The sequence below is a fragment of the Solanum verrucosum genome, unplaced genomic scaffold, assembly GCF_900185275.1.
Source record: "Solanum verrucosum unplaced genomic scaffold, falcon-dt-bn FXZP01000229.1, whole genome shotgun sequence".
In the NCBI taxonomy this organism is placed as follows: domain Eukaryota; kingdom Viridiplantae; phylum Streptophyta; class Magnoliopsida; order Solanales; family Solanaceae; genus Solanum; species Solanum verrucosum.
Window position 1 is genome coordinate 6,346,348 of NW_026020011.1, and position 12,096 is coordinate 6,358,443.

A 12,096-nucleotide genomic window follows, 5' to 3' on the forward strand; every position below is an offset into this window, starting at 1 on the left:
CACACCCCTTTTGCGCGCAAGGCTGGAGGAAGGGTTTTTCCATTTTAAGTGACGTTATTGATTAAGGGATTATTTTTTTATTTTTTTTAGAGTCACCACTTGGAATTGAGTTATGGTGTTCCAAGTCACCTTTTTGAATCCCTAATCAATAGGAAATGACTCTTTTAGTGTTGGTCTGTGAACCAGAAATTCGGGTAAGGAATTCTGTTGACCGAGGGGAAGGTATTAGGCATCCCTCGAGTCCCGTGGTTCTAGCACGGTCGCTTTTATTGACTTATACTTATTTTTACTATTTTTTGGGATATATTGTGTCTATATGTCATGGTTTGCTTATTTATTTATTTATTTTTTAATTTTTTGTATTAGTCTTAAACCGGATGCATAACTGCATTTTCGATCTTGACATTTAGAGACATAACTGTCTTCTCCTCTCGAGTTCATCACACCTAATAATCTCAATTTACACCTCTTGGTTTGAATTAACAAAATTAATTATTGAAATAATTTGATCAAGGCGCGTAACCGCATCCTTGAATTTGACCAAGGTGCGTAACCGCATCCTTGAGTTTCTTAAGTATCTCAAAAAGATGTGGAACCACATTCTTAATCGAGACTTATTATTATTATTATTATTATTGCTACCATTATTATTATTATTATTATTATTACTACCATTATTATTATTATTATTATTCTCATCTTTAAATATTTCCATAAAGATGTGGAATCACATTTTTTATTGGAATCCACTTTACTATGTGTCTTAACTCGTTTGTAGTTCGACACATCTTAGAGCTTGACTAAAAAAATTCAACAAAGCTATACGATCTTTAACAAAAATAAATAAATAAATCTAAAGTTTTACAACAAATATATCCTTTATCATGTGTAATCCAATTCTTCTTTATTGTTTATATTTATTGAACAAGTGATGACAAAAAATAATAAACAAACGCACACCTATCATGTTAAAGACACCATATACATATTAAGAAAAATGAATAAAATTGACAAACAACTTGCATTATAATATGAAGACAGCATTTAGATGTACTATTCGTTATAACACTAAAACAAATTTATTCTTACGATATTAATAACCTAGAAGCCTCAACTCTATGCTCAAATACATAAGTGTTCGAATACACTAAATATACAAATCATGATAAGATCCTCACATAAACGTTTGTACTCGTACAACGTATAATAGATCCTAAGATATACCTATTATTATGTTAAAACAGTCTAAAAGTAAATGGCAACGTTAAATTGTTAAAGTAACCTAAAAACCTTTTCTATATTTCACTTATCACCTTCCCCCGACAAAATATTACATTTAATTAATTAAATCTCATCTTATTAACATAATAATATTTCCAGTCGTTTAACAAAATGGAGCATTGTTATTCGAGATATGTTTTTTACTATTCTAATTATAAATAATAATTTTTAATGAATGATAGAAAAATAATTAACAAATTAAGGTCACGCTTTAATTAATTATTAATAATACGTGTTGATATATCTTAATAACAAAAGAAAATATCTTAAAATAACACTTTTTATTTCTGTAAGTTAGTAAACTCAAATCTAATACCCTAATTAATGAACCCATAAAGTTGCTTTTAGAGAAAAGTAAAAAAAAAACATCATTAGTATTTATGCTAAATTTAAACTAGCATTAGATCTATGACCTATAGAATACCAAGATTCTAAAACACTTTAAATGATAAGATTAAATTGCATAAAAAATGTATTTTTTGGCTAACAAACAATGATTTACTTAGTCCGTTTTTTAAATTATGCTATCAACGAATAACTCAAAACTATGTGAATTGATCAAATTAATTAATGACAATCCCCGAGTTAGATTTCGGCTTGATAAAATAGAGCGAATAAAGAATAATATTGAATCCTTAGTGAGCAAGAAGCAATTATACGTTATATCATATTTTAATCCAAATGCAACACTACAAATATTTTCATGTATTTCAATATTATAATGGCAAAGCTAAACACACATGAAATTTGAATAAATTCAGGACACCGGAATTAAGTACTATATAATCATGAAAATCAAATTATAAAATAAATGTTAAATAGTACCTCTTGCGAAAATCAACTCACGAAAGAAAAGCAATTCTAACAGGGAACCACGAACTCAAAACCACGAAAGCAAACCTTGAACTCAACCTTTGTTTGTGAGTAAATTAAAATGTATTATAAGAGGACAAATATGTATGTTGTGTGCGCGTGCAGGTTAGTTTTTTTCCTTTTCTTTGGTTTTGTGCGTCTCTCTCTGTGTGTGTCTTTTTTTTTCTGTCCTCTTTTTCTCCGTAGGCTGCTGGTTATATAGCAGTGGGGGAGGGGTTGGTTCTTTTCTGAAAGGAAGAAAAAAAAAACGTGAGGAAGTGGAGAGACGTGTGGGAGTGGGAGGCGTTGGTTGAGGTTTTAAAGGAATACGTGATGTGAGGGAGTTCGGTGGGTGTCTTAGTTAATTTGGTATCTGTTGTATGTATGCTGCTACGTGAATGGAGGAATTCTGGTGGCATATGATATGTTTTTGGGTGGTTTTAGGTTTTAGGTGGTTTAGGTTAATGGTTTTTTGGGTAGTCTAGGTTTTTTTATTTTTTTTATTTTTTTTTTATTTTTTACAATATAATATAGTATGATATAATATAATATAATATAACTATTTTTTGAACAACTAAAAATATGAGAAACATTTTAAGTAACTAATAAAATATAATAAAAAAATGTATATATATCATAAAAAAAAACACTAAATTTATTTAAATACATATATTTTTTGTAAATCTCATTTCGTTTTGACGAAATTAAATGTGACTTTATTTTTTGTTGCTTTCAAATCTTTTAAAGTAAAGTTAATAAAATAAGGTAAAAGTCAAAATATTCAAAATTAGATTTTTATAAAAATATTTAAGCTTAAAAATCGTGTAAAACTTAAGTTCGGTCAAAATTACGTGTCTACAGCGAAGTTAAAATAAAGTTATAGTTATTTAATATATACTTTTGAAACTATTAAATCAAATAGACTGAGGATGTGGACACATATTGATAAATGTTTGAAAATTAGAGATGTCTCAACCGGTGTAGTGTGAAAGACTAAATTGTAATATTTTATTATATTCCGCATATATGCATCATTTAATTCAATGAAAAAGGGGGTTGCTCAATTCCAGCAATGTTGTGATTGGTGTTCCTGAAGGGGCTGTTCTGTCTGGATTTAAGAGGAGGTGGGTGGCTCATCGGAGCTCCGGCGAGCTATTCGCCGGAGAAGAAGATGAATAGTGAAACCGTTAAATAAAAAATCTGAAAATTATTCATCACCCTCAAAAATTTAAAATCACTCATTCTACGAAACTACAGGTTCAAAATCATGGGCTAATTAAATATCTGTGATTCAGTGAATTAATAGACTGCGCTAAAATAAATGTAATTAATGATACATATATAAAAAAATGTAATTTAACGAAAAATGATGGTTTAATAAAACTAAATAATATTTCATATTCTGACAAAATATTAATAATCAAAATTAACTAATAAAAATTCTTATATTTTTGAAAAACAAGGATAATTATCGATAAGTTATAATAGAGAATTTTAGAAATAGCAAACATAATAGACCTCTATAGCTATAGTTTCAATCAATAATTGCGCTCCATAGATATAGTTCCGTTTGCTATTTTTCTCCTCACCACCATGTAATCACCGTCTTCGACAAAAACTATTAGTTAATAAAGATACAACACACCACCATGAATCTACCAAAAATAGACTTGAAAAATTCATTAAATCCACAACTTCAGCTTCAAGAGATTATCCACTTGATAGAGTTTTTTCATCACTAAGTCAAATTGGCCATACGTTTACGTTCAGCCCCATTACAAGACTGGAAGAAAGACCTTTGAGATCTTGCTAAAGTCGGATGGTGTGATGGTTGAAGTCTTATAAATTGAAACTTGCATGCACTAAGTTATCGGGTAAAAGTACTAATACCCTCCCTCCAACAAATTAAGTTGTAACAAGATAACAAAGCAACTTTATTATATTACCAAATCCAAAATGACGACGACAACGACAACAACAATAAAGTAAATAAAAATTGCCAAATCTTAGAGACCTAAACTCTAAAACTGAAAGAAATCCTTGATATCATCGTCACATTCAAATAGATGCATATAGTCTTCCTTCAAATCCACTTGCACACAAATCCCATTGCCACATTCTGCATCATTCAACCAGCAAGCCTGACCATGTCTTGACCCAAAATGCATCAAACATGGTTTTCCCCAACCAAAATCAGCTTCTTGTATAGGAAATTTACACAAACTTGAACTCATGTACTTATCAACTTCATCACTTCCTCCCCAATCTTGTGCTAGCTAGGGAACTTTCATTATATATATATTTGACACCGCGGACACTATGTCTTCCGGAGAATGTCTTGTCACAAGTAATAATAGTTTCCTTCACAGTGTCATGAATTAATGTCACGAATTCGTGCAAATCCATCTTGTTCTCCCCAGGTATGAATTTTAAAGGGGCGTCAACTCCAAGATTCCCAAAAGATTTTTCTACTTGAGGTAAAGAAATTAACCTAGTGCGCAAGTTTATTGGGATGTTCATTAGAGAACGTCTTAGATATCTATGCTTCTTTTCTTAAGCACGGATTAAAGCCCTCCATAGGAGGGCCATGATCATTTCAACTCTTGACGGCTTAAAGGTGCATAAGTATCCAACTTCTCCTCTGAGCCTTGAAATGGAATCTTCATTGATGTATAGCCTTTTGGCTACTAATTTAGACTCCACACGATCTTCTGGAGGAACACGAGGCAAGAGAAGCTTCGATAAAGAAGTCTCCCCAGGTATGACTTTTCCAATAATTTGGCGCAACAACATAATAATGTAACTTTACATAATTGTCATAATTAAAATAGAAACAATATTAACTACCATGAAAATGAAAAGAACTACATGTTGGGATATATACTATTAACCATGTGTTAAGAAATAATATTTATTATAGAATAAATATTTGCTCAATTTTAATAGATTATATATTCGTTTATGGTGTCTATTTACTTATATAGTAGATGATTTAGTGTGTAGAGTTTTAACTTATACACAGAGGATTAAATCATCGGCTCTTATAAGTATAAAGTTTTTTGTTCACAATATAGGATGGAAATTGGACATGCCATCGGTACGATTGTAGCACAAGATTATAGGTAATTTATCTTGATTATTGGAACGGTATAGTTCCAACTTTTTGTGCTAGTGCATTTTGTATGTATTGAACGGGACCGAGTAGAGATAGTTATTTTAGACTGACTGACAAAACATATTCTCTAAACTATTAAATGTACTTATATTCTTAATCCTGATATAACTATTATGATCTGTATATATTAATTATCGTTTTGATTTATTAAAAGGTGAGATTCTGAGATGGGTCAATATGCCTGGTAAGTTGGATGATAATATTATATATTGGTGAAATAATAAGTTAGTTGATGAAATCCATGTCTCGTTATAAGGATTGATTGATATGCCTTTTTGAGAAACTTATAAGTTTTCATCGTGTCAAACCTTGCAAGTGGATTTATGAATCCGACACATGAAATAAGTTAAGTAGTGCTCTAAAGGAAATTAATCATTAAGTTAAATTCGTCAGTAATTTAATTTATTGATTAGTATCTGAAATCTTAACATGGTGAATTACATAAGTGTTTAATGGGGAATTACGAAATATAAATAGAGGAGTGCAATTACGAATTTTTAGTGGAATGATTTGTAATTTATTATGGTAAGAATAATTCAAATTAATTATTTGGAAATATTTCCATAATAGGAAGCCTCAGTAATTAATTATGTGGTCCCACCAGTGCCCATATTTAACTAGAACTCTAGAATCCTAATTCTAAAGGGAAAAGGGGAGAGGCATTAGTTTTCTTATAAAAAGAAAACTAGCGTGTATTTTTCGGTTGAAGAAAAATAACGTGTGTTTGGTTCTCCTCTTTGGACTGTGAAGAAATCTCTATGATTAGGGATTCTTCTTGCCCTAAATGGATTAGTTTTCTATTCGATACTTGCCCACCCAAGTATTGAGAGAGTTCAGATGTGAACTTGGGATCACTGTAGAAGACCATGGCTATCTTGTAGATTCACTTGAAGGACTGTCTAACTAGGGGATTCGCTTGAAGGTATCTGTTCGTGCTTCAAGAGGTATTTATCGAATTAAATTTCAGTATGTTTATGTGTTTTAGCATGGTTATGTGGTCTAGCATAAACAATATTGGTTATCTATTATTCATGTAAGCCGTAAGATTTTAGTATGCTTCCGCTGTGCATATAGTTTTTCAACAATTGGCACCAAGAGCCTTGCTTACATCTAAATAGATGCATAAAGAATATATATACGTGAGCATATATACATGTTTCTAGATTTATGCTCTTGTCGAGAATTAGTTTTAAAATCTCGTTATTTAACTTCGGTTCTTGCAAGAACACCGTATTGGCATGACATATTCAACTTTTTTTTTGTTCAATTGTTTGACATGAAAAAGAATATGGAGGGTGTGTTGGCTGATTTTGTCATACAGATAAAGCAAAATAGGCATGAAGCTTTTAATGAATGAAAAAAAAAATATATATAATAATAATGAGGAAAGGAATATGAACTGGTGGTGACGGCAGTCAGTACCAACCAATATTTTTTTAGGTTGGTTTTTGTATTGTCAAAGTAATATATTCCCTTTTTTTGGTTTACTTTGAGATAAAATACATGCCAGTTTTAGAATTGATATCGTGGTCATCACAATAATTTTCAATGGTTCAAGATCCTCGATAATCACATATTTGAATAAGATGACTATAATTATATGGGCATTAATCTTTTTTCGCGGCGCTTACAATATATATTTGTATATATTAAGAATTTTATAATTAACAAATAATTACCATTAAAGTGGTTTGTTTATTTAGAATTATTAGAAATTCTTAATATTTTATATATGTGAGATTACAAAATATGAATTGAGAATTATGATAAATAAATAGGATCTACGAAAGTGGTCTATTTATTTGAGTCGTTAGAATATTCTCAATGTATCATGTATGGATTGTTCTTCATAAATGTATACTATTAAAGGTTTGTTTACTCGGAAGGAGATTTACCTTTAGATAGTAGTAACACTTAAATTAATTCTTGAGAAGAGATATTAAAGATTTTCACTGGTTTAAAGGGAGAAATATAATATCTTGAATTCTCAAGTGTATTAATTGAGAGAACAATATGTTGTAAAGAGGTTAGTTGTGTGTCTTAGCCGAAAGACAGGACACAAGTATGTTTTGTGCTCATGAGATAATTATTAAAAAGAGAATAAAAATGTGAATCAAGTTATTATTTTAATCTTTAACTATGCCTGAAATGATTATTTTTTCAAATTTGATCATAGTTAAGGTGGTCATGAATTTTATGATATCTGATTGACTTGAAATTTGATGGTTCCAACGAAAATCGTTTAGATGGTTTTAAAGAGTTTGTCGGATTAAAATTTGATTTGAATATGATAAGATCATTCTTAATGTCATTTATGTTCATGTAAAATCTAGAACATGATTACACATGATGATTTAATATGAATTGATATGTGATAAGAATGTAGGTCATATTGTTTTAATTCCTAAAAATGCTTAAATCACCCGAATTTGAATTTGGTCATAGCTTTGGAAATAAAGATTCTTTATAGATTCCAATTGACCTGAAATTTGGTAAGTTCATTGATAACGGCCTAGTAAGAAGTACTCATTGCTATGTGGTTATGTTTTTTTTTCTCGTTAAAATGATTTTAAAGTAGTTTTTTAGAATTATAATGTGATTTAGTATGAATGACATCTTTTATATTGGTTTTATTTATGTTATACGTGGTACATGATTACACGTGATGAGTTAACATGAATTGATATATGATAAGGATGTAGATCTGTTCATTTTTCCTCAAATCGTTTGAATTTGAATTTGATCATAGCTTTGGAGATAAATATTAATTTTGAACTCTAATTGATCTGAAATTCGGTAGGTTCATCAGAAATGATCAAATTTAAAACACTCATTGTTATATAGTGATTTGGTAATTTGAGGTCGTTCAGATGATGTTTTTAGATAATTTTTGTATCTTGAAAAATTAATTTTACCAAAAAATTACTCGACTAAGATATAGTGGTGATAGAGATTATTCTCTATGGTATTCATGACTAAATTTTAGTGAAGTATTAAGTTCATGTGTTGGCTTAGACCTTCCTCCCTATCGGATGAAATTAATACAAGTCATTAAAATTTAATCTCTAGTTTTGATTATCTGTATTGACTCTCCCTATCTGAGTAATATTTGATTGCATCAATGGATCTAGAGATAATGATATTCACTTGACCTAAATTAACATATACTCTCCATCTGAGTTAGCTTTTGCTATAAATTTGTCGAAGTGAATATCTGACACCACATATGTATGTTGCATGAGTAGTCATTTTTTCATCAAAATTTATTGTTCAAGATGCATTGATATCTATGAGGTGTGTTTTGAATTTTAATATTCAATGTATACATAAACATGTTTTTCTTTTGGAATTTTAGAATTTCGTTCTTTATTCTTAATTCGTGTATCTATTTCACAAAATGATGATATATGATAAGAATTATTGAGCGGGAAAATCTTAAATTCTATTTTGGCCAAACAACGTTTTCAACCAAATTGATCATAGTTTTGGAATTCGAAAAAAAAAAGAACTCTGATTGATCTGAAATTTGGTAGATTCATAAGAACAACCTAGTAAGAAATTTAATTTTTTTTTGGATCGTTATATGAGTTTTTTGGTCATATTTGATTAAATAGTAGTGAAGTATTAGTTTTATGTGATGGCTTAGACCTTCCTCCCTATCGGATGAAATTGATACAAGTCACTATGTATTTAATCGTCTAGTTTTGATAATCTATATTAACTCTCCTAAATTGAGTAATATAAGATTGGATCAATATAACTAGAGGATTTTCACTTGACTTAAACTAACAGTAGACTCTCCATCTGAGTTAGGTCTGTATAAGTTTATTGAGTGAATAATCAGTCATTGGCATGTGTATTGTATGAGTAGTTCTCCAATCCCATTGATTGGCTATTCGAGATGCATGGATATATCTATAAAAATGAGCCCTGAATTTTGTTATTTAGGATTATCCGAAAAATTATGATCTATTTAATGTTTTATATCTCATATTCTCAATAGACTTTACGCACCCACTTAGTACTACTTAAACTTTTCTTTTGGTAGAGATAAGCTATTAAGTCAAAGAATGCATTGTACATGTACCTTATGTTAGAAAGAATTTTTTTCGGTTTCTAACTAGATAAGAGATGAGTATTTAATATATTTGTTTGTAACTCTCCTATCATTGAGTTTGATGAATATTTTATTTATTGTGGTACATTGATGCGTGATTCCTTTATTAGTATTATCTCTCATGAATTGAATTATATTAATCTGTCTCATAAGGGAAACTATCTTTTAAATTGAATGAAACTTATCTGTACATTAGCGTCTATGTTATTTATTCTGAATAGAATTTCAAGGTTGGTTAGTGGATGCACATAACGGTTCATTGAAAGTGAAGTCACTACCAACATGTGAGTCTTGTTTAGAAGGACAAATGACTAAGAGACCTTTCCTCTTAGAAAAGGAAAAAGAGGTAGTGATAAATTATAATTAATCTATTCTGATTTGTGTAATAAATGAGCATTTGGGCAAGAGGTGAATTTGAGTATTCTGAATTTTCAAGAAAGTTACTCATGATATGGATATATTTTTTGATGTTTTGTAAGTCTAAATGTCTTGATAAAGAAAATATTTAAGACACACAAAAATAGCATCATGAAAAATATATATAAAGTCATTACAATCTGATTGTAATGACGTAAACCTCTCTGCAGAGCTCATGAGTCACTTATCTTATAGAATAATTGCATTTCAATTGTCTACACCAGACACTCTATAATAGATTGGTGTAGAAGAGAAAAGAAGTAGACTCTTATGAAGATGATAAGATTAATTATTGACTTATTATTAGTTATTTTGTTTCTTTTGGGATAGTTTCTAATAACTACATATCACATTCTGAATTCAATTTCTTTCAAATCAGAACCTTGAACAACTATAGAACTAGTTGGATTTGACGTAAGTCTAATCTGTGACAAGTTCAGTTATAGAATTGTTCAGCACATGTGCTGAGTGGGAGAATAAGAAAATTAAAATTGGAATTAAGAACGGCATGTGTGTGTTAATTAGATATCCTAAAGAATGAAAGAAGGTTTATTATAGTGTCCTAAAGAAAATAAGACAATTGTTAACACAACTGTTTGATTTCTAGAAAAGGATCATTTAGTAAACCATGTTCATAGAAGTAACTAGTTTTACAAGAATTGAACAAAGAAATAACAAATAAGTCAATTATAAATTCAGACGCTCAAAAACATCTAATCGGTATGTCAGAAATGACGTTCCATTGCATTTATGTAATGGGAGAAACGTTGCTAGACATCAGAAAATTACTACCTCAAGTAGTGAAAGTGATGTTGAGCAAATTGAAGAACACTACATGAAAATTTGTTAATATTTCAATATCAAAAGATTTTGAAGAAAATATTAAGACTCAAGATCATGAAAGTGTGATTATGTAGTGCTTAGTCGTAGTGGGAGAATCATAGCGAAGATTGATTTGTTTTGTATGCTTGAGAGAACTTTTATGATCCGAAAAGAAGTACACTCTTGGAAGGTTTCATGAGAAGCTCTCTCAAGATCTAGTACAAAATCGATTTGTTATGACGAAGCACTACTAGACAAAATTGCATGAGAAAATAGAAATAAATAAATGCTTGTGAAAGTTGTAAATACATAGTTAAGAGTCTAAGTGGGAGATTGTTAGGGTATATACTATTAATCATGTGTTTAGACATAGTATTCTAACAGTTTTCAAGATTAAATATCTAAGTGGGAGATTGTTAGGGTATATATACTATTAACCATGCTTTTAGATATAGTACATTATAACAATTGTGATGGTTAAAAGTCTAAGTGGGAGATTGTTGGGATATATACTATTAACCATGTGTTAAGAAATAATATTTATTATAGAATAAATATTTGCTCAATTTTAATAGATCATATATTCGTTTATGGTGTCTATTTACTTATATAGTAGATGATTTAGTGTGTAGAGTTTTAACTTATACACAGAGGATTAAATCATCGGCTCTTATAAGTATAAAGTTTTTTGTTCACAATCTAGGATGGAAATTGGACATGCCATCGGTACGATTGTAGCACAAGATTATAGGTAATTTATCTTGATTATTGGAACGGTATAGTTCCAACTTTTTGTGCTAGTGCATTTTGTATGTATTGAACGGGACCGAGTAGAGATAGTTATTTTAGACTGACTGACAAAACATATTCTCTAAACTATTAAATGTACTTATATTCTTAATCCTGATATAACTATTATGATCTGTATATATTAATTATCGTTTTGATTTATTAAAAGGTGAGATTCTGAGATGGGTCAATATGCCTGGTAAGTTGGATGATAATAATATATATTGGTGAAATAATAAGTTAGTTGATGAAATCCATGTCTCATTATAGGGATTGATTGATATGCCTTTTTGAGAAACTTATAAGTTTTCATCGTGTCAAACCTTGCAAGTGGATTTATGAATCCGACACATGAAATAAGTTAAGTAGTGCTCTAAAGGCAATTAATCATTAAGTTAAATTCGTCAGTAATTTAATTTATTGATTAGTATCTGAAATCTTAACATGGGGAATTACATAAGTGTTTAATGGAGAATTACGAAATATAAATAGAGGAGTGCAATTACGAATTTTTAGTGGAATGATTTGTAATTTATTATGGTAAGAATAATTCAAATTAATTATTTGGAAATATTTCCATAATAGGAAGCCTCAGTAATTAATTATGTGGTCCCTCCAGTGCCCATATTTAACTAGAACTCAG

The 12,096-nt window shown here is 29.7% G+C and overlaps 1 pseudogene; it reads right to left on the reverse strand.

The window, feature by feature from the left end:
- Positions 1–4,154: 4,154 nt before the first annotated feature.
- Positions 4,155–4,926, reverse strand: LOC125820386 (BAHD acyltransferase BIA1-like; annotated as a pseudogene).
- Between the last annotated feature and the right edge of the window lie 7,170 nt (positions 4,927–12,096).